This window comes from Triturus cristatus, chromosome 9 (genome assembly GCF_964204655.1).
Source record: "Triturus cristatus chromosome 9, aTriCri1.1, whole genome shotgun sequence".
NCBI lineage: Eukaryota > Metazoa > Chordata > Amphibia > Caudata > Salamandridae > Triturus > Triturus cristatus.
The window spans coordinates 346,904,067-346,928,570 of NC_140592.1; the positions used below are offsets into that span (position 1 = coordinate 346,904,067).

The following is a 24,504-nucleotide window of genomic DNA, read 5'->3' on the forward strand; positions in this document are numbered from 1 at the left end:
CCAGTTCACTGCAGGAGCTTCAGTTTGCTAAAGCACTAAATGTACTCAGCGGTCCACTGACAAGAGCACAGCCATATGCAATTCAGACTTAGTCCTGTTCCAAAAGGAACAGTCCGGCCTGCTCAGGGGATCCTGTGCTAGCAGTTTGGCCAGGACTAATTACATTGGATAACAACCATGGCTGATTTGCAAATGGCATGTCTCTGTCTGAAGTGGCACAGTGGGTGAAAAACAAACCAGAAACTGAAACCTAGCAATTGCCAGTAGCTGAGATGCTTTGCAAGCATTTCATTAATCACTTTTGACTCTCCCTCTGTAAGTGGCTCAATAATGTCATCTTCATTTCCCACGACACTCGTCCACCATATGAAAAGCCTAGTATTACTTGGTTCATGTGATCAGTCATTACATTACTGATGAATAAACCAAGGTTTCAAGTTTGCAGAGGGAGAAAAGTTTTATGTGGTGTAATCATTTGAAAAATGTAACTGCATTTTCAATGGCAGATTCAGTTCTATCTACATTATTTAATGGATCGTCAGCATCCATTTTTAAACACAGATACATGTATTAGTCTATTAAGAGCTTCATTAACATGTATGCTTGCAGAGTTTCATGAATAAGTACTCACTGACTGTCACAAAAACAAACTACTTCTGAAGTATATAAACTTTTAAATAATGGGTATTTATGTAATTTCCTTGGCAAAATCATGCTTTTTTTGGATAGCAAGGATTAGTTATGCAGCGATGTGAGTGAGCGACTTGAACAGTGTGGGTATACATTACTGCCACCACCAAGCAGCTCAAATGGAGTGCACCTCAAATATGTAGGACCAAATTAAGATCCCACTGTGGCATGACACAAGGAGAGGAAGGAAACAGATGTTGTAGGCCTTTCACAAAACGCATCACAAGAGGTGATTTAAATAATGTGGGCTTCTCTGGCAACTGTAAAAAGACCATTAAGTATCCTTTAAATGTGCCCAGTGCAAAACATTGCATGGAAAGGTTCAATTTGGCATGTGCCGCACACAGCGACCAATTTGTCCCAGTGATAGGCGTACACAGTCTGTGTTCAGGGATGCCTCGCAGCCAAAATGACGTCAACCACCTCCTGAGAAAGGTCAAAAATGTTCAGCTGTCGTTGCTCAATCTCTAAGCAAAAAGGAGACTGTGATGTCAGGGGAGCAGAAACCTGGCCTGATGATGTGACAGTAGATCCTCCTGTAGCGCCAGCCTAATCAGATGTCAGATGCCCATACCCAGGGGTTCTGAATACCATACACTCCATCCCCAATCCATGACCACTAAGATGACTTGGGCCTGGTCAGTTCTGATCTTCTTCACAACTCGGGCAGAAGAGTTATCGGTGAAAAGGCATACTGGAGTACCGAGTCCCACCCTAGGTGTAACGTTTCTTCTAGCGACTGACGCGTTGGAAATGACAAAGCACTGAAGTGCTGACATTGCGCATTCTCAGTGGTGTCGAAAAGATCGAGCCAAGGCTACCCCATTCTTGGAAGAGGCCTTGTGCTATCTCCAGGAGCAACTGACACTCATGATTCACTAGGCATTGGCAAAGGAGTCTGTCCACCCTGGCATTTAGAGATCCAGCCAGGTGGTTCACTACCAGGGAAATTCCTTGGTGGTCTAGCTATTTCCAGAGGCAGAGCACCTCCTGACACAGGGACTATGACACCACCCCGCCCTGCTTGGTGCAATACCACATGGCGGTGGTGTTGTAAGTGAGCACCTACACCAGCCTCCATTTTTACGGGGAGAAGGATGTCTTTCAACGCCAACCGGATGGCCCTCAGCTTCAGAAGGTTTATGGAGAGCCAGGACTCCACTGGAGACCAGAGGCCTCTGATCTCCACCTCATCCAGGTGGCTGTCCCCATCCAGAAGTGACGCGCTGGTTACTACTGTCAACTCTAGGTGAGGTAGGGACTGAGTATGGAGAGTGCTCTGCCGATGACCCAATCGCGGTCCAGTAATCACTGCTGCAGATCTTTTGCAATCTCCTCTGAAATCTGGACATGATAGGAGAGGTCCGCTTAATGTTGGGCCTACTGAGACTTCAGATTCCACTGCAGTCACTGCAGGCTTTGGAGTTGTGACTCGACTGCAGGCAGCACAGGCAAACCTGATGAGCATATGTAGGAACCTGACTCTTTATATAATATACCAAAAAGAGGTATATTGAGTAGAGAGTCCAGGTATTTCTTATTAGTGGACAGAACTTGCTTTAACAATCCCAAGGTGCTCTTTGTATGGTACTGGGATCAAACCGCCTTAGGCTTATCAAGGAAGAGTGTTAGACATTTGTTCCTTACACACAGTCATTAAATGATACACACACACTCAATAAGGAGACCTACACAAATTTATAAAAATAACATGCATTTTTATATAATTTTTGACACCAAGAACTTCATTATTGGATAAGTACGTTTTAAAATTGCAGTTTTGAAGAAAACCGGTAAATACACTTATATTGTCTCTAATGCAGTAATGTTATCCTATGGGGAAAAACACATACTGCATACGGGTACTTCGCAGTGGCTTACAGGATCAAGCTTCTGGAGTTAAGGGAATAATGGGGCAAGGTCCAGGGAAGCACCAACAAATCCATTCAGTAGGCTCTTGGGCATCCGGGTGCAGAGGTGGTATTCAGCGTCGGGTGCCCTGTTGGTTTCAATGGTAAGGGGTCCCAGGAAAAGGAGGCTGCAAGCTGTGACTGGGGGTCCAGTCTGGTTGAACCCACAGAGAGGCTTGGTCCTTGATGTGCTCTTGCACCTAGGGACACAGTTGTCCACTTCTCCTCGGGCTGTAGGGCTCGCTGTTGAGGTCCCTGCACAAACAGGCTGTAGGTGGTGCCTGGGAGTCCAGTCTGGGCAAACGGAAGGTGGGGTTCGACTCTGGAGGGTCTCAGGACCACATTGGCACCACTGGCCCACTTCGACGCAGGCTTGCGGCCGGGTGCAGTGGTGCTTCCCGGTGTCGGGTTCTGGCGGAACAGAGTCCTTGCGGTTGTTCTTGGGTGCCTGCAGGGTGTAGGGAAATAGCTTTGCTACTCCACAGGAGATGCTGGTTACTCCTTGAAGTGGCAATAGTCCTCCCAGACGTTTTGAGGCAGAGCAGCTGCAGGATGAGTCATTTTTGCTGCAATTGTAGGGGATGAGAGGCAGACCGGCAGGGTTAAAGCCAAGTCAGCTGCTGCATCTCAATTCTTACTCTTCGCGGCTCTTCTGTGTCCTTTCACGTAGGTCTACAGAATCTTCTCTCCTGGTGCCAGAGGCTCTCCTAAACACTAGATTTAGAGGTGTTAAGGCGAGTGAAGGGTGGTAGTCAATGGGCTACCTATCCTTTGGGTCTCTGCACTCCCTATATGACCCTTTCTGTGGGAAGTGGGCATAACCCTGTCCCAAGTACCTAATACTGCCATTACCAAGATGGCAGAATTTTCCTAAAGGTGGGCACATCAGGTAAAAACCTGGGGGTGACCATATCAAAAAGGGGCACTATCCTACAGCATCTCTCACAGATATTAGCTTGAGATAGTCCTTTCAGGATTCAAATCTTGTTTGTGGTGACATTTCCCTTGAAAACTATAACATTTTGAGGTAAAGGGTTATCAAAGAGATGAGGTAGCTTGGAATCCGCATCCGGTGGAGCAGAAAGGAAGGAAATGAGCAGGTGAGACACCTATATATGCTCTGTACATCATACCGGGAGTAGACCAGCAGCAGCGCAGAGCCGCACAGTGCCACCTTGACGCACAGAGGTACTGCTGAAAAATGTCCTGATCCAATCTGGCATCTGGGGATAGTCAAAAGGTGAGGAATTTGCGGCTAGAAGTCTATCAGAACCACGGAAATGAAGGAGAATGGGTTTCATTACTGATCCCTTCAGTGAATGACCAGAGTTCCTGAAGCGAAGTGGCAGTGCCAATAAAATAAAACAAAGTGGCTGTTTCTGTCTTAGAGTTGATGTTCCAGAAAGTATAAGGAGATATGCAAATCAGCATTTAGAGTACAGATCGATTCTCAATGATTCAGTGAAGAACACCACCATGAAGAATTAATACGTCAAAGCATGTGGTAACCTTCACTTAAAATTCCTAAGAAATTATGATTTTAAAAGGAACCAGGTCTATTTAGAAAGCTGTAGTTTATACTGCACATAGGTTAGTGCACATTAACAACGACTTTGTTAATAGTAACTTGCATGGTCATGTTGTGCTGCAGTTGTCATATCGCCAACATGTCATATGCAAGCACATACTTTTCTATTTGAATGAAAATGTTACATGGACTAGAAGCTTTAATGCAGGTTAACGTGATTCAGGCATTCAATAACAAGAGCTTCATTTTTGCAAACAAACTGCAAGTGCTAAATTGTCATGGACATTAGTTGCTGAAATTGTATGAACCAAAAAACTATTTTTCATTCCCAGCGGCATTTCAAGAATGGCGAGAAACGTTCTTGCATTTTACCCTTGGATGTTCCATATTAGCAGAATTTGAAAGATATAATGAAGTAGCTTCCATATGCTTCTTAACTAACAGGAGCTTTATTTTATATCCTGTGTAACAAATATAGAATGTAAGTGAGGATGCCCTTTCACTGGTGCGACTGAAAACTACTGCACGAAAAAGGTGTAAAACAACCTATCAATTGGTGCTAGGCAAGCAGACCCGACCAATTGCTGCAGAAAGATACTGGAACACAGTGTACCTGTTTGAGCTCTACTGGCATCACATTGTGATATATTCTAGAGTAATGCAAACAACTGTAAGCCAGCTACGTACATTATAGTTAGGAATTTTAAGGCTATGTTAAGAATGAGTGATGAACAGTTTTGTGGTGCATTCAGCCTTCACTCATTTCATTTTTGATTGATGAGAGGAGTATTATGATGATAAATCTTTTTCACCTGATTTATCTGGATATAGTACTCAATAAATGTTAATACATTATAAAATACCAATATTCATGTATGTACTAAGTCTGGGGTTTAGGCTAAGGTCATATTTCATTAATTGCAGTTGTAGGAGATTCTCTGAAAGGTTTGTCGGACAATTAATACCCATATTCCACTACAACATAAATTAGTGCAAGGGTTGAGAATCACTTTCCAGTATTCCTTTTCTCTAAAAAGTTCATAGTTTTCTTTCAGGGCTCAGGACATCAGCTTGGTGAGACCCCAAACATATCAGGGTCACGCCACAGATCACCATCAAACTCAAATGTATTATATCGATTTAACCACTTAAATTGTTTTGAAATTATGCCTACCACTCCAAAAATAGCTTTTGGTTGCTACCTACCACTAAGGGCATGAATTACCAGGACTTTGCCATCAGTAGATTTGATTTACCCTTTTAGTACACCTGGTGTACTCTCAAATTTGAGTAGTAAGCAACGAGTACTTCAGACCAACTCTTACCATTGAGACATAATCAAGGAATTCTGCTACTGTAAGTCACAGCGAACAACTTACTTACATTCGGTGATGCCTTATCTGGTAGAGATGCTATCTAGCTGCAGATTCCTTAACTTAGAAAATTCCAAAGGCGTCAGACTGGATTCAGAACAGGAGCCGGGTCAAGACTGATTTGCATATAGCTGGGACCAAACTGAGGTGGCATGGCGAGCAGAATAATGATGGATTGGGATGCGGCACGAGTAACTACCAATAGCTGAGATTAATTCAAGCATTCCATCCATCCATCACTCTTTGCACACTTTAATATGACATCCTAACTGGGATATGCCCAGACGTGGGTCCCATGCACACTGTGTCACTAGTACCAAGCTATACTCAGCTGATGAGCCCATAACAAGGATGAAACCAGTTGTTGGGCTGCTTTTGTTCTGGTTCAGGGAGGACCTGGCTTGGAGGTCAGGCTGGACTGTTCCCATTGGAACATGGTCAAGACTGATTTACATATAGCTGGGTCCAAACTGAGGTGGCATGGTGAATGAATGAATGAAATGAAACTTGTATAGCGCATGGCTACCCTGAGGCCTCCCAGCGCTGTGGACGGGTCAAGCGGGCCAGAAGCAGGTGTTAGAAAGGGATGTGGAAAAGATGGGTTTTCAAGAGTTTCCGAAATGCTAGCAGGTTGGGCTCTCTGCACAGATGCAGAGGGAGGGCTTTCCAGGAGTTGGCAGCAGAGAAGGAGCGCCAGCCGCATCTGGCTCGCCGTATTCTAGGGGTGACGGCAGAGAAGTTGGAGCGGAGATTCCTGGTTGGATGACAGGGAGTGACTAGGGATTGGGAGATAGCAGGGCCACATTTCCAGAAGGCCTTGTGTGCCAGGCACATGGCTTTAAACAGGATCCTTGACCTGACGGGGAGCCAATGGAGGTTCTTTAATGCTGGCTTGGCAGAATGTCTGCGGGGGATCTGAAGAAGCAGACAGGCAGCGCAGTTTTGGATAATCTTTAGCTTATAGGTGGTGGATAGAGGGGCTCCCAGATAAAGGACGTTTCCATAATCCAGGCGAGAGAGGATAAGGGCCCTGGACCAGGATTCTTCTCGCCTGGAATGGGAGAAGAAGGAAGGATCTTACAGAGCATCCTCAACAGGCCAAAGCAGAAAGCTGAGAGCTTGGTGGTGATGGAGCAGGTAAAACAAGATTTTGTATACCTCCTCTAATTTGCATGAAATTAATTACGTAATCATTCTAAAAATAATTTACATAACATGTTTGAAGTGGAAGTGATACTACTCAATATTTGCACCTTGATAAACAAATACATGTGGGACTAAATTGCTAATTGCATGGCAAAGTTAAATAATTAACAATGGTACGGAAACTAACCTTAGATTGTGTTGAAATAGTAAAATTGCAAGATTTATATTGCTTCATGATTGTACTGTGGCTTAAAGTTATCGTATGGTAAGTATTATCGCTTTAAATGTTGCCGCAGCTAGAACAATACTAATATATATTGGGATTAGTGTGGGTTTGAACATTAGAACCTTCATTTCTACATATTAATTGCTGTTATGTCTATTTTCGCTTAGTTAACATTCGGGCCTACTAGGCCACAGTACTTAAGATGGCGTTCTCTGAAGCAGATGCCACCATGTGCGCGCAATGATTTCTGCGCATGCCCAGATGGCTCTGGAGATCACGAGGTGAAATGAACACCTGACACCGTGTTCCCTGCCAAGGTCGATGTGTTGGGGACTTGACCGCAAGCCAGTAGATGAGCGTATGAGAATCCACGGAAGAGACAAAGAATGAACCTGTCAATAGGACCCTTTTGCCTTGAAAAGATACATTTTGCTGGTCCCCACATGGGAATTGGAAGGACTATTACAATTTATGAACTCATATGCCAAGTCACTATGCAGAACCAGTTTTCACTGGGAAGAGTGCAATGAACTATTGATAACCCAGAAATGTCCAATCAGAACATTTGGTCTGCCCCTATAGTTGCCATATTTTGTATGAACTAAGACAGGAAAAGGTATAATAACCCCTCATCTGTCATTACAGGGGTTGGTTGGTGCGGGAGGAGTTTGAGAGTTGCAGTTGGAGTTGCGGTTGCGTTTGTCTTTGGGTTATTCTTTGAGAGGGAGTTCTTGTTGGGTGGTTGTTCCTTTCCTAATTTCCGACTTTTCTAAATTTTCATTAAGTTCCATGCGGCCAGTCTGGGTGTGAAGTTAATCCATGCTGTGGATTGATGTACGGACATTGTAGAGATATTTCGTTGTATCCTGTATTTTGCCCGACGGTTTGATCCCTTGGTGAGGGTCAGACTGTCTGTCCGAGGGAATCTTTACCTGAGAATGTGGATAAGGAGTAGTTTCTTACCTGTAACTCCAGTTCTGTAGTAGGGGTATCTCTGTGATAGTCATAATCATGTGAATAGTCCCACCCATGTGTGTGGACCCCGGAGCACTTCAATGGATATAGTCTCTTAAGCAGTCTTCTTCTGCAGTCCTGCATGGACACTTAAGAGATAATAAAAGACAATAATGCAGCCTGAAAACACTAGGCTACTCTGGCCATTACTTCATCCTGAAGTGAAAAGGATAGCCAGGTAACAGTTAAATGGAACTTTTTCACTAAGTTTCACACATATAGAAACTCTCCCAAAAAACCCTCTTTCATGATAGAGATGAAGGGTTGGACAGACAAGCCCCATAGGCTGCCATTATATGTGTGTAAATGGGTACCGTGCCTTTAAGAATCCCTCCAGAGACCCTAGGTATCCAATGATGCACAGGCAAAGGCCAGTTACTTTCAGTTCTTTTTGAAGGCGATAAAGGAAGGCCTGGTGCATTCAGGATATCACTGTTTCATCCACTGGGGAGGAGAGCGGGTTGCTTATGACTATCACAGAGATACCCCTACTACAGAACTGGAGTTACAGGTAAGAAACTACTCCTTTTGTAGTAGGGGATCTCTGTGTATAGTCAATCATGTGAATAGAATGGCAAGCCCATCCCCAAAAAACAACCCCAGCGGTGGAAGAAACAAGCATACCCACTATTGTGCAAATAGATTCCTTAGCGAAGCCTGCCTAACCTGAGCATCTGCCCTGGCATCAGAGTCCAGGCAGTAGTGCTTGGCAAAGGTATGGACTGATTTCCAAGTGGCAGCCTTACAGATTTCTGCAATAGGGACGTTACATAGTAAAGCCGCTGTAGCAGCCTTACCTTTGGTAGAGTGAGCCTTAGGTCTACTACCCAGAGTCTTGTTGGCTTTCTAATAACAAAATTGAATACATTACACAATCCACCTGGATATGGATTGCTTAGAGGTAGCAAGACCAGTCCTGACAGAGCCATAGTTAACAAACAACTGATCCGATCTACGGATCTCCTTAGTCTTGTCTAAGTAGAATTTCAACACCATTCTCACATCGAGAGAGTGAAGGGACCTCTCAGCAGGAGAGGAAGGATGCTGAAAAAAACGTGGGCAAAGAAATCGTTTGATTCACGTGAAATTCCGACACCACTTTAAGAAGGAATTTAGGGTGAGTTCTCATGACTACCTTAGAAGAATGAAACACAGTGTAAGGCTCTTGACAACAGAGAGCCTGAATTTCACTCACCCTGAGAGCTGATGTTATGGCTACAAGAAAACCCGCCTTCCAGGACAGATGCTGAAGAGAAGCCTTATGAATGGGCTCAAAAGGCTCCCTGATAAGTCTAGAAAGCACCACATTAAGCTCCCACTTGGGTGAAGAACGCCTAATGGGAGGAAACACCTTCTTCAAACCTTCGAGAAAATCTTTGATGACGGGGATTTGGAAAAAGGAAGTTTGCGAAGGACATTTTCTATATGCAGTTAATGCTGCTAGGTGAACCTTAATGGAATGAAAATCAAGGCCAGACTGCACTAAATGCAGCAAGTAAGGGAGACTGACATCCTCTTTGCAAGAGGTAGGATCTGCATCCTTAGAGGCACACCAGATGCAAAATCTCTTCCATTTGTATGCATAGGAAGTCCGTGTAGATGGTCCCTTCGCTTCTTTTAGTATCTCCATGCAGTTCTGAGGGAGATTTAAATGTCCATACTGCACTAGCTCAGGAGCCATGCTGCCAAATTCAACGATGAGAGGTTGGGATGCACTATCTGCCCTCCGAACTTCGTGAGAAGGTCCGGCCGACACGGAAGTCGAAGGTGCGGCAGGAGAGACCGGTGGAGTAGGTCGGTGTACCACCACTGACGAGGCCACTCCGGAGCAATGAGGATCATCGAGGATCATCTTGGCCCGGGAGTGGGAAAGCTTGATCAGCACTGCCGGGATCAGGGGAATGGGTGGAAGAGCGTAGAGAAAACTGTTTGACCAGTTGATCCACAGTACATTCCCCAGTGTCCCTGGTTGGTAGAACCTGGAGGCAAAGTCTCGGCATTTGCTGTTTTCTGCGGTGGCAAACAGATCGATGTCTGGAGTGCCCCATCTTCTGAAGATTTCTCTTACTACCTCGTCGTTTAAGACCCATTCGTGATTTTCCTGAACGAGTCTGCTTAGAGCGTCCGCCTGCGCATTTTGCACACCTGGCAGATGGGTCGCCGTTATGGTCAGATCCCTGGTCAGCAGCCAGTTCCATATCGACTGCGCTTCCCGAGGCAATATGAGCGATCTCGATCCCCCCTGCTTGTTGAGATAGTACATCGTTGTTGTGATGTCCGTCTGGACAAGCAGGGAACTGGTGCGAAAGGACGGCTGGAAGGCTTTCAGCGCCAGATGAACCGCTCGGAGATCCAGGAAGTTGATGTGATACGTGGCCTCCTTCTGGGACCACGTTCCCTGTATCTGAAGCTGGTCCGAATGCGCTCCCCAGCCGTGGAGAGATGCATCTGTCACAATGGTCCAAGCTGGTATGTCCTTGTGGAACGGTAACCCTCGGAGAAGATTGTGAGGCGAACACCACCACTTGATGGACTGTAGGGCCTGCGGCGACAGCTGAATCCTGTCCTCCCAGTTCCCTCGTCTCTGGTCCCACTGATCCTCCAGACATTCCTGTAGAGGCCGCATGTGAAGGCGTGCATGTGGAGTGAGAAAGATGCAAGACTCCATGGAACCCAGGAGAGAGGACACCATCCTCACCGTCGGCGAGGGAATGGTCATGAGAGCCTGAGCCTTCAGAAGGATTGAAAAGCATCTCTCCTCCGAAGGACACACGCTTGCCTAGCGTGTATCGATGGAGGCTCCCAGATACTACAGACACTGTACAGGAATCGGGTCCGATTCGCATAGATTGATGTGTAGACCCAAGCGAGTCAGCAGAGCGGATGTCGTGTTGAAATGTCGTTGTGCCTTCTGAAACGTGGCTGCCTTGATCAGCCAGTCGTCTAGGTATGGAGAGACGAACACCTTGTTCTTCCAAAGGTGTGCTGCGACTACCGCCATCCATTTTGAGAAAGTCCTGGGCGCTGACTTCAGGCCGAAGGGAAGCACTGCATATTGATAGCGATTGGTGCCGACCAGGAACCGTAGGAACTTGCGATGTTTTCTTGCAATGGGCACATGAAAATATGCGTCTTGCAGATCTATCATGCAGAGCCAGTCTCCTTGATGCAACTGAGGGTAGATTTGGTGCAAGGATAATATGCAGAACTTTTCTCTGCGGATCCATTTGTTCGCTTGCCGCAAATCGAGAATGGGTCTGAACTTGTTCTGGTCTTTCTTGCACACGAGAAAGAACATGGAATATAGACCTTGTCCCCTCTGGGCCGGTTGAACCAGTTCTATCACCCTTTTTCTTAACAAGGTATCGGCCTCCACCTGAAGTTCGCGCAACCGGTACTGTGAGCGGACTAGTGGTATCGATGGAGGAGGGCTGGTGAAACGTAGACAGTATCCACTGCGAACAATATGCAGCACTGAATTGTCCCGAGTTATCTTTTTCCACTCTGCCAGATAATTTTGGATGCTTACCCCCACCGGAGTGGGTAACAGAAGAGGGGGAAGTAACCGTGCAGGGCTTGGAACCCGCTGGGGCATTATTCCCTGGTGTCGACTGCTGGTTAGTCCTTCCTCTCGGCTGGCGTCTCTGAAACGGTTGCCGTTAAAACTGTTGTTGTTATTGTCCAGACTGACGGCCCTACCCGCGCTGGAATCATTGAGAGGAATAACGCCGTTGAAAAGGGCGGTAATTCCTACGCTGCTCCTTAGGCTTTTCCAAGCCAACGGCCTTGAGAGTCTCAACCTCAGCCTTCATGCGGGCCATTTCCTCATCTGCATGAGAGCCAAAGAGGGTGGTACCTGAGAAAGGAGGTTTGCAATGCGGTGCTGAGCCTTCGGTTTTAGGGAGGTGAGACGCAACCAGGAATGCTGTCGGAGAGCAACACCATGGCAATACCCATGTGCTGCCAGGAGAGAGGTGTCCGCTGCCGCGCTGATGATCTGGTTAGAGACCATCAGCCCCTCGTTGAGTATCTCCTGGAAATCTTCACGTTTGTCTCTAGGTAGGAAGTCCTTGAACTTTTGAAGAGAGTCTCACAAGGAACGGTCGTAACGGCCCAGCAGGGCAGTTAAACTAGCCACCTTCATTAATGTGGCTGCAGTGCTGCAGACTTTCCTCCCCGCAGAGTCCAGCTTTCGGCTTTCCTTGTTAGGAGGGACTGTAGACGAAGGAGCCATAGTGTGCTGCTTCTTTGCCGCCACCACAATGACTGAATCCGTGACGGGGTCCGCCGGAAGGAATGCAGGGTCCGAGTCCGGGGGATGGTATTTCTTTTGGAGCCTCGAAGGAGCCGATTTCACCGAGGCAGGCGTAAGGAAAAGTTCCATCGCCGGTTCCTCCAACCCGGGCACCAAAGGAAGCAGAGGACGCGAGGTTTGCTTCTGTTGCAGTGTCTCAAAGATCACCAATGTAGTCGGCGTGGGCACAAACAGTGCAATGCCCAGTTTCGTCGCTCCCCTCACCAGAACCTCCTGAAACGTTGTAATGTCATCAACCGGTGAAACCCTCGGGGTGGAGAGTCCGACAACGTGGGCGAATATCTTCCTCCACTAGAGGACGTTGTGTCCCTAGTATATCTAGACCGTGATCTCTCGTGGCGATGGAGCCGGCGAGACCTCGTGGAGGAACGGGGCCTGCTGCGAGGGCGATGTCTTGGCCGGGACCGTGATCTTGGTCTTCTCGGTTCTGCAGGGTTCACAGGCACAGGTGGAGCTGTAGGAGGCGGAGGGGGAGGAGGCGTTTTAGGTGGAGGCGGCGTAGGTGGAGGAGAAGGAGTCCTGGGTCACCGAGGCGATGGACGTGGAGACACCGGTTGAGCAGGTTCCAGTGTCCTTGATGGAGAGTAGGTCCTGGAATACTCAGAATCTGAGGTGGCTACTTCTCTCCTCCGTTTGCGTGCTGGCCTTGAAGAGGGAGCCCTGGATGTGCCCCTTGATGGCGAGCGCCGACGTTGACGTGATCTAGAACTCGCCGACGTTGAGATGCTGATCACAGAGGAAGACCCGTTTCTCGACGTCGAGCCACGAAGAAACCTCCTCGACATCGACCGTCCACTTCTCGACGTCGAACCTCTTCTTGACATCGATCATCTCTTCGACGTCGATCTTCGTCTCCTTGACGTCGACCTACGAGTCGACGTCGACGGTGAGCGGCGGTGTCGCCTCGACGGCGAGCGTCGATGTCTTCGAGACCCAGATTGAAGGCGATGATGTGTCGACGTTGACTGGGATGTCCTCAACGTCGACCTCGGTCGAGGTCTCGACGTCCTGCCCCTCGACGTCAATCGTCGACGTCGCTTAGACTCAGATCCCCGAGTCGACGGGGAACATATCGTGGTCATACCTGGTCTCGACGTGGATGTTGTCGCCTTCGACATCGACCGGGACCAGCGTAGTTTTTTAGCCTTTTTTTGACTGGGGAGCCCCCCAGAGGCTGACGCATGGGTTGTGGAGGAGGAAAAGTTCTCTCCTTGCCCAGATTTCCCACCTGCAGCCTGTTCCAGATTTCCCACCTGCAGCCTGTTGTCTTCTCTGCTTCAGGCCTTGAAGACGAATCTTCTCCCTGTCATGCAAGGTCCTCCTGGAGAAGGATTTGCAGATGGCACAGGATTCAGGAACATGTGATGATGGAAGACAGAGAATACAAACTCTGTGTGAGTCCAACTTGGCCTGCTTCCTGCCAAACTCAGGGCACTTGTGAACTAAAGATGGCATTTTGACAAGAAAAAAGTGGGCTAACTGCCCAAATAAGACAGAAAAGGGAAGGGAAAGGCCAAAGACGTTGAGTAAAGCACTCAAACTAACTTTTTAAAGCTCAACAATTGAAAGATATACCAAAAAGGTAGAGCTCAATGCTCCAGGGTCCTGCTAGCAGGAGCCGGAAAAAAGAACTGAAAGTAACTGGCCTTTGGCTGTGCATCATGGGATACCGAGGGTCTCTGGAGGGATTCTTAAAGGCACGGTACCCATTTACAGACATATAATGGCAGCCTATGGGGCTTGTCTGTCCAACCCTTCATCTCTATCATAAAAAAGGGATTTTTGTGAAGGAGAGTTTCTATATGTGTGAAACTTAGTGAAAAAGTTAAATTTAACTGTTACCTGGCTATCCTTTTCACTTCAGGATGAAGTAATGGCCAGAGTAGCCTAGTGTTTTCAGGCTGCATTATTGTCTTTTATTATCTCTTAAGTGTTTATGCACGACTTCAGAAGAAGACAGCTCAAGCGACTATATCTATTGAAGTGCTCCGGGGTCCACGCACATGGGCGGGACTATTCACATGATTGTGACTATACACAGAGATCCCCTACTACAGAACTCCCTGTTCGATCTGACGCTATAGTCGCCTGTTTATTGGTAAACGTTTTACTGCAATTTTCCTAAATTTATGCTTAAATGAAAATTCTAAATGCTTGATACTCTCTAATAAATCTGAATTTCAATTTATGAGCTGTAGTAGATAAATGCAAGATTAAAGGGATGAATTAATGATTTAGATAAACAAAATTGAAACAACAAGAAACAAGTTTGTGGTTCTTAAATCTTGCTCGTTTTTGCAGGGGATTCAGCGGAGGAGCTTACCTGTTTCCTACTTTGCGCCCAATTACTGCTCGGCGCACCCGCTTCGCGGGTGCCCCTTCGCCTGTCTCGAGGAGCGGACCATAATCCACGCTTGGGAGGAGTCCGGAGGAGCTAAACCGGCAACAGGCGTGTGGCTGCAGCGGGGCTGCGAGCGTGCGGGGACTTAATTTCCCAGAAGTCCCTGCCAGACCAACGACGAGCTTCCGGTCCGCTCTCCCTGCTGCCCCGCCCCCCGCCCTCCTGAGGTTTAAATACACCTGTTTGCCTTGAATTAAGCGGGACATCTTGCTCGTTTTTGCAGGGGATTCAGCGGAGGAGCTTACCTGTTTCCTACTTTGCGCCCAATTACTGCTCGGCGCACCCGCTTCGCGGGTGCCCCTTCGCCTGTCTCGAGGAGCGGACCATAATCCACGCTTGGGAGGAGTCCGGAGGAGCTAAACCGGCAACAGGCGTGTGGCTGCAGCGGGGCTGCGAGCGTGCGAGGACTTCATTTCCCAGAAGTCCCTGCCAGACCAACGACGAGCTTCCGGTCCGCTCTCCCTGCTGCCCCGCCCCCCGCCCTCCTGAGGTTTTAAATCCACATTTTACTCCCGCAGCGCGGGACGCAGCCCGGGCTAAGACTGGGCAAAGACAGGGCCGTTTGAGGCCGTTCGTGGTCGGTCGTGGTCGGGGCGGGCCACCTCCCTTAAACCTGCCACCATATATGAACTATTTATTTTGCTGGCGCAGTGAGTATAACCGCATCTGCCGTCTGCCGAACTGTTTTACAGCATTGGTGGCCTATATTTTGCCCTTAACTAATGAAATGAGTTCTGGACATATCTAGTCAATTCAATTTTGTTGTAACCATTGGAGGTTTATCAGTTTACCACATCCCGAGTTTGTTTGTTTGTTTGTTCTTTCCCTAAACCATGACCTCTTTAAGGTCTGGCAGGAAGGTGGCCCGGGGCAGTATAGGGGGTCAAGTAACAGGGACCCTAGACAACTTTATTACTAGAGCTGCTCGTGTTCTCGAACACGAGATTATATTAACAGAAAAAAGATTGTCCCTGGAACTATCTGCTAAAAGATCATCCCTTGGTAACATTATGACAGCGGTCTCGCCTGACAATAGCCAGCCCCAACTTCATTCTATTATGTCAGGTATTACTTCAAATGTACCTCCAGTCATTGTTGATTCTTGCTCGTCGGTGGACTTTCATGAGACAATAAGTACCCCAGTTACTAGTGGCATCCAAAACATCGATGGCACTTGTATCCAACAGCCCACCTTCGACCAGCCATCTGCTGGAGCGATGACTCAGGTCCATAAGCCCAGGTACATTTCAAGTTAAAGGAAACGTACGGGAGCCCCTCCCAAGGGGAAACGTGTTAAAACATCTAAAGTGTCTAACCCTCATAAATTTGTAGCTACCGGCGAAGCTTCCAACCCTGCTACGCCTGCTAGTTCCCAGTCGGCATCTGTTAGTTCTAAGTCCCCGCACCCTCCCTCTGTTCAACCCAATGTAGACTCTTTTACCTCCGACTTTCTCAAGCCTGTAGAGAAGCTATTTAAATCACTACTCCTCCCACTATTAGAGCGAGTTACTCGTCTCGCTACGTCGCTTGTGAAGTTAGAGGGTATGGTCTTAGCCAATACGTTTTTACTGGAAAAGATTGCAGTGTCTCCTACTGATCATGTAACCTCTTCTAATTTAGACATTGCTGACAAATCTAGACTTGCTCCCACGGCCATTACATCTTTGGACGGAGCTTTACCTAATAACCCGGCTCTTAATGTCCAGGTGGTGGATGTTCCTCGTCCCCAGGCCCATACTGAGGCCCCGAGAGAAACAGATCGCCACACTAATACTGCCATCAATTCTAATATTATTATTTCTACCAGTAAGTCCAACATAGAGGAAGCTGATTCCCCCCAAAATTTTCCATCTATTAATCTTCCACCCGAGTCCCAGCCTTACACTGTCATAATGGTGGGTGTTCCTCGGCTCCCTCAGTCAAAGTTCGAGTGTCATAGTGAGCTGAAGAACAAAGTCTCACACTGGTTAAATACCAACAGGCCTTTACCAGCTGGTCTAGGGGCTGAAATAATGACTGTTCGTAGGGTATGTTGGTTGGGCAGTACTGTCAAACAGGTGGTGGGTGATTGTGTGATTATTAACTTCCGTGACCCCAGGGCTGTCAGGCATATTTGTTCCTTTCCCAACATTTTGAGAGGGACGGGCATATCCACGGTTGACTTGTCATACTTTTATCCACAAAAACCCTTTGCCGCAATACGTGACATGTCTCTTGCTTGGGAAAGGGTCAATGGGACTTCCCACCGTCTGATAAGGCCGGATTTTCAACTCCCACTGTCAAATTATTATGCACCCCTGAATTCATTAGAAGGGGTTGATTGACAGTTATCTTATCAGGATAATTCTAGTTTTCCGTTGGAAGGCTGCCTTGGCCCAGTTAACTCAGTGCACAAGGGGAGTGGTGGCTCTCGGGGTGGTCAAGTTGGTTTGGTTGCTTTCTTTCCCAGCACCCCGCCTCCTCAACCAATTAGTTTACCTTCCCCTCTCACTGATTCTTGTCTACCCGAAAGTGAGACTAGGGGCCCCATCGATATTGTATTAACCCCAGTCACTACTGGTCCCGTCTCTGCAGCACTATGTGCCATGCCATCTAGTTCCATGCCTTTGACCCTGGTTTCGTGGAATGTTGCGGGCCTTAGTAGTAGGGTAACTTCTGAAGAATGGGTAGGCTGGGTATATACACACGATATCCTGGTTTTCCAGGAAACCTGGGCGGTGGATCCGATCTATCTTTCTGGGTTTGTAAACTTTTCTAAGGGGGCCATTCGTGGCATCAGGGGCCGTCCGTCCGGCGGGCTCTGTATATGGGTTAGGCAATCCCTTGGGTATTCACTCAAGGAATTAGCTATTGACAGCCCCGACATACTAATTATCTCCCTGCAACATAACAACGATCCCGCTGTTTTAATTATAAATGTTTATAACAGAGGCCTCCCCGGTGGACGTGGTACTAACACCTTTTTATTATTAGATGGGTTCTTGGACACCATTAATATTTACACCAATGTCTATATTGTGGGCGATCTAAATTGTTGTTTCGAACCCCTGCTTTCTACTCTAGATCCACTAACTGGGGAAGTGGATGCGATTTTAAATATTCCCCCTCTTGATCTCCCTCCCATCAAGAGGTGGACCGAGTCTGCCACCCAGTGGATGGGATTATGCATGGAGCGGGGATTTAGGGCCGCAAATGGGAGGACCACGTCGGATAAGGGTGGAAAGATGACTTTCTCAGATGGCCGACGTTGCAACAGCAGAATTGATTATGCCCTTGTTAAAATCGAGTTCTGGTCAACACTAAGTGATATGGCGGTATTAGACCGTCCAGAGAGTGACCACAACCCGTTGGTCTTAAGTCTCTTACTTTGCCCGGCACATAGATCCAAACCCACCGAAATAGCGACCGCGGAAGCCGTCCTAGCTAATGATCGACGGCGCGTTCGCTGGGACAAGGTTGCAATTGATGTCGATTTACTGTCAGTGATTAGCTCCAAGGTATCCGGTGCTCTGGCTGATTTACAGTCTTTCCAGAGTATCGAGGATGTTGTTGGTAAAACCACACGTGTTCATGACCATCTTTTCACTGGCCTCAAATCTCTTTTCTCCAAGCCTTGTAAGGCTAAGAAATCTGCCACTTTAAAGTCATTATCCTGGTATAACAAAGAGTGCCGTGAATCTTTTAGCAATTTAAAATCTGCTATTGCTAATAATGATCCAGTTAATACCAGACTGGCTAGGAAAACCTACAATAAGGCTAAAGTCAAGGCCAAACAAGAGTGGGACAACGACCACTGGAATAATCTTTTGGCTGCTAGCAAGCACCGGAATCTAACCCTCTTCTGGCATATTGTCAAGTGGGGCAACTCCCAGAACAGTCAGGTTCCGACCAATCACGTCTCTCCGGACGCCTGGGTGACTCATTTTGAATCCCAGTTCTCGGTTTCCCCACTGGTTGAGGGTTTTGCTCCAGCCATAACCAGGGATCTTCCCCTCCACTCGACATTGACTTTTGTCAATGCCGAAGTTGAAAAGGCCTTAAGTAAGATTCCAAGTGGTAAGGCGCCTGGTATGGATTGTGTACCTACGGATCTTTTTAAATCTGATCTAGGGAATTGGGTGCCTTATATTGTCCACCTTGCCAACGCTGTAGCCAGAGGGGCTGATATTCCTGACTCCTGGGGGGGGGCTGAGATTCTTCCCATCTTCAAAAAAGGTGATCGTTCATGCCCGGGGAACTACCGCCCAATCAGCCTTATTGACTCGGTCCAGAAAATTATGGCTAGAATGATCTTGGCACGAATACAGGCTTGGATTGAGCAGGAGGATATCATCTCTCCCCTCCAAGCTGGCTTCAGACCGTGTACTAGTACCATCGACCAGGCATTTAAATTCCAACTAATTGTCTGGAAAACGGTCTACCTGTGTGGCGGTACTTTATACGCTGCCTTTGTAGACCTTCGGTCAGCTTTTGACCTAGTCAATAGGACGAAACTCTGGAGCGTATTGGCTGAGCTAGGGCTTCCTCCCGATCTCCTGAATATCATCATTAGGCTCCACGACAACAACTTTGCACAAGTTCGCTGGGGGAAACAGGGCCAGGTTACGGATCGGTTCAGGGTCAATCGGGGTGTAAGACAGGGGTGCGTCCTTGCTCCTACTTTGTTTCTTTTGTTTATTAATGGTGTAGTTAAGTATTATTCTAACACATCGACTGACGCCCCAACGTTGGGAGGTACAAAAATACCCCTCCTTATGTTTGCCGATGACACCCTTCTCCTTTCCCAGACCCTGTCTGGATTACAGGTGGCACTCAACGTCTTCACGAAATTCTGCCTTGATTTTGATCTGTCTGTCAATGTGTCCAAAACCAAATACATGGTTTTTAATAAAGGGAGAGGTGTAAAGGGCCATGTCTGTATGGACAAAGCCTTGCTGGAACGTACTAATGTTATGACCTACTTAGGGGTAGTTTTTGAAAATAAGTTGGATTGGAGACCGCAAATTGACGTTCTATCGCTAAAATTTGCTCAGCTTTCAGGTTGCCTAGTCAAAGAACATAAGCAATCCCAGTCGAGAATGATAGGTCCCCCCATTAAAATCTACAATGTAAGGATCAACTCGGCGATCCTCTACGGCGCCGAACTTTGGGGCTTCGCAGATCTTTCTCCTCTGGTTAAGGCGCAATATAAATTCCTTAGATTGCTCACGGGGCTTCCTTGTTCTACCCCTGTCAAACCCCTCCTGTTGGACCTTGGTTGTCACTCGTTTGATGATATTGCAAGGTTCAAACCATTGGCTTTCTGGAGGCGTTTATGGACAGTCCCTGAGTTGGACCTTTATGCTAAGGCCTTTCTGGATGTGCGAGCCATCTTGGGGGCTGGCAACATTCCCTGGTTCAAACAGACCAAACAACTCCTGGAATCTATGGGGTTAGGCAACCTATGGTCCGATCCCGCCAACGAACCCTTTCCCTCTAAGAAAGATTTTAAGAGCCTTTATTGGTCAATGGTACAGCAGAAACATTTTAACACAGCTACCGCAGAGTCCTTGTCAGGAAGGTTCCTAGCCCTAAAAAGAATTCCACTCCTCGAAGCTTACTGGGACACCATCACCAGACCTTATGACAGGAAACTATACCACCAATTTAGGGTAGGTACTCTTCCGACCAACTCTTTCACCAAAAAATGGAAGGGCATGACCAGCGACTTCTGCAAAAATTGTTTTGATTGTAGTGATTCTGTCGGACACATTTTTTTTGTTTGTCCTGCCTACGCTGCACCCCGAGCTAAATGGCTCAAACCATTATGTCAAATTTTGGGCACCAGACGAGGGTCTGAAGCACTTGAAATGTTGAGATTTGAGCCTAGCGAATATGTTGCTATCGCTGTTGCCAAATTTTTGGCTTGGGTTTGGTTTATCAGAACCAAGAGGCATTAAGGTACTGAAATATTGTTGTGTATATTGCACATGTTCTTCTTCTTTTTAATCTATGTATTTTTAAAATTATGTATTTCTTTTATGTATTGTAATTGTCTTTCATGATGTAATACATCGATAATAAAGACTAATGAAACGGTTCTTAAATTAATTACTGAAGATATCAGCTGAAGATATTAGCGCTGGGACGCCTTAGGGTAGCCATCGCGCTTTATAAAAATTATTTTCATTTCATTCATTCATTCATTCATTCATTTCATTCAAATTTTTTTCTAGACTTTAATTGTGTTTTAGCTGGTTCTAATTCACCATCAACCAGTCCAACTAGTTGGTCCATCGACTAAACAGTGGAGTGCCTTGATGATAAGGTCAGGATTCTGAAAAGTGTATATAGAATGTATATATAAAGCAGAAAAGAAATTAATCCTGATAGATAATAAGGTACCCACATGTCCAGCAACCCCTTCTCCTGTGTACAGATTCGAGTGAGTTTTGTGTGGATGTGAAGTGTGTTGGTGTTATGGGCCCCACCAATGAATGTATGAATGAACTTTGTGAATAAGAATCTGTGACATAAGGAGAATATGTAAATTTTGTCCCTTGCGCTGGATCAGTGGCCTGATGGTTAAAGCTAAGGGAGCGGTCAAGCCACATGCCAAGGCTCTTGATCTGATCTTTTGGTTCTGGTACCGGACCAAAGACAGGGAGGCCATAGCAGTGCAGGGTTGAAGGGGGGAGAGTTGCTGAGAAGCAAGAGCTCAGTTTTATCTCCGTTCAGTTTGAGGCAGGAGAGTTCCATCCACCTGGAAACCTCCTCTAGGCAAGGGCTTAGGGTGCTAGATGACCGCTTGGGGGGATTTAGGGCCACCACGAGTTGCGTGTCATCTGCATAGGTAATGATCTTTATGCCAAATGGATGGACAATCTCCGCCAGGGGACTCATGTAGATGTTAAACAGTGTGGGGCTTAAGGAGGAGCCCTGGGGTACCCCACAACTGAGAGGCAACCGGTTGGAGACAACATCCCCTTCGAACACCTTAAAGAAGTGATCACTGAGGAAGGACTGGAACCATGTTAGTGCAGTGCCGGATACTCCTAAGCTCTTAAGACGGAGGATTAGGGTGTTGTGGTTGACAGTGTCGAAAGCAGCACTGAGGTCAAGGAGGATGATTGCGGCAGTACCTCTCTGGTCTAGTATCCTTTTGACCTCCTAAGTTACCGTGAGAAGGGCCGTCTCGGTCCCTAACTGAGGGCGAAAGCCAGTTTGGGAGTGGTGGAGGAGGGCGTTCGATTCCAGGTACTCAACCAGGACAGAGTTTATTTGTTTTTCTAGCACTTTACTCATCCAGGGAAGAGGAGATATGGAGCGGAAGTTGGCCAGGTTCGTCTGGTCAAGATAAGTTTTTTTTAAAAGAGCTTTGACCAGGGCGCATTTCCAAGCGGGCGGGGACATTGAGAGAATAGATGAATTTAAGAGATCAAGTATTGCGGGGCGGAGAAAGTTAGCGACTAATTTAAGAGATTGAGAGGGGGCTGGGTCGGAGGGTGTGCCTGAGATTACTTTAGCCATGATAGAATCCAGTAAGGCTGAATCCAGTAGAGGGAACTGGTTTAGTGAAAATCGGGGTTCATTAGTCAAATCTGAAATGTGGGGAGCTGAGTGCTCAAACTGAGAGGCAGATATTTTGGATTTTCGGTTGAAAGAATTGCGCCAGGTTGTTACAGCGTGTAAGTGCCCCTTCTGAGGTTAGTTGTTTTTGGGGCGCATTGGAGAGAGTTTTTGCGATTTGGAAAATTACTTTGGGCAGTTGGCAACTGCGTTGATTTTCTCCTCATAGATGGAAGCTTGGGCAGCATTAATTTGTAGCATCTAATTGACATTCTGTAGTCAAGCTTTCGAGATTCAGAATAGTTTGGTCTCCACCTACGCTCTAGTCTTCTACATTCTTGTTTTGATTCTCTTAGCTTAGGGGAGAACCACGGGCCGATTTCGTTCTGCATTTCTTGAGGGCGAGTCTTTTAGGGAGGACTAAATCAAGGGAGCTAATAATCCAATGGTTGAACTTGTCATTCGCGAGTGTGGGATTGAGATCAGTATCTGGTATAGAAGCATCGAGGACTGACATCCATTGGTCAGTGGGGAGTTTAGGCCAAGTCCGCTCCAGGACCAGGATGGCATTGGAGGAGGGGAGGGGGGGCTGGACTGCCCAAGTGAAGGGGACCAGGTAATGATCTGACCATGGGAGCAGCTGTGGGGGGCCTGCTCTGAGTTCAGGTAGGTTGCTGAAGACCGGGTCAAGAAGGTGGCCCTTGGCATGCGTGGGGGAGGGAACTTTCTGCGTGAGCTGAAGAAAAGACAGGTTAGTGATCAGTTCCTTGGCCACATTGTCGTTAGGGTCGTCTATATGCAGGTTGAGGTCCCCAAGTACAGTGAAATTGGAGGGGGCGAAGGCCAAATTAGCGATCGAAGTGGGGAGGGTCGAGAGAAATTCGCCTGGGGGCCCGGGTGGACGGTAAATTAATAGGCCAGAGAATGTTCTCGGAGAGAACTCCAATGAGAAGGCCAAACTCTTGTAGTGTGACAACGGGACAGTGGTGATGCGACAATTATAAATGTCTTTATGCACCACTGCTATGCCTCCCCCTCTACTGAGCTTGCGATCTGCTCTTACTATTGAATAACCAGGGGGAGGGTTTAAACGATAATACGGTCAGCTTCAGCGTAGAGCCACGTCTCGGTTATTAAAAGGGCATCGATTTTGTGTTCATCCAAGAGTAGGGCAAGTTCAGTAGTATGTTTAGGGACTGATCTGCACTTCAGGAGGAACATCCTGAGAGGGGGTGAGGGGGTCACAGGAGTCGTGACATTGTTAGATGGTTGGAGGGCAAACTTGCAATAGGGGCAGCAAGATTGTCCATTGGTAACCTTCAAAGAGTGATCACAGTTTTGAATTACCTCCTTTCTGAGTGAATGTAGATCTTGGGGGCTGTAGGCTATGATGTCGCTGAAAAAATCTAGCAGGGGTTGTGGCCCCTGGGCCCGACCAGGCGCAGACAGGCTTGCCTTTGGTGTGCCTGCTGCGTGTGTCCGCTGCGCGGAGGATCATGCATCAGTGATATAGTGAAAGAGCTCCGCCCCTCTGGTCTCCCAGCCGGAAGCGGGGTGGGGTGAGAAGAAGTGCCGAGTACTTCCTCCACGCAAGCTGGTAAAACCCGTGGTGGACCGGGGAGCAGAGCGGATCGTGTAGGAAGGTAGGGGAAAGTGAGTTTTTTAAAAGCAGCAGCACAGAGAAATGTACAGTTTTAAAAATGTGTAAGCAGATAATCAGCACGCTAGCACCCTAGGCTTATCTAACAGCTAGTGCGCGTCGGCGGTGTAGAGGATCAGGAGTTAAAGTGCGACAGTACAAAGTTAAAATGCGGCAGTACAAATACGAAATACAATTTTAAAACCAATTTTAAAAACAATAAGCAATATGCATTCAGCGTGCTAGCACAAAAAGCTTTACTGACAGCTTGCGCACGTCCACTGTGCCGAGGATCATGCATCGGTGATATAGTGAGAGAGCTCCGGTGTGCCAAATAACGATAGATTGGGATGTGGGACCGAGCAATTACCAGTGGCTCATATTAATTGAAGCATTTCATCCATCACGGTTTGTATACTTCCGGATATTCTTGAGCAGAATCACTGTGTGCCAGTAGGTGCGTTGTTCGACTCTACGTCAGCAGAATCCGCGCTGGAAGTGACGTGCACGGGGCCTATTTAGGCGCCATCACAGCACGCGGACGTCAGTTTCTATTTGTGACTTTACATGCCAGAAGTGTGAAGCCGAGAAGGATGCTGACTTACTGGTGTGAACTGTTAAGTCCTTCATAAGGGTGACACTATACTGAAATTAGTTCATAGAGAGAGGAGGATGGGAGGGTCGATAAAGATTCTGCGGCTAGACAGAGTCTCT

General features: G+C 47.2%; 1 protein-coding gene across 2 annotated transcripts in view; it reads right to left on the minus strand.

Annotated features, from left to right (window-relative positions):
- The window catches only part of FANCD2 (FA complementation group D2), a 1,050,809-nt gene that overhangs the window by 695,890 nt on the left and 330,415 nt on the right, over nucleotides 1–24,504 (minus strand). The window lies entirely within an intron of this gene.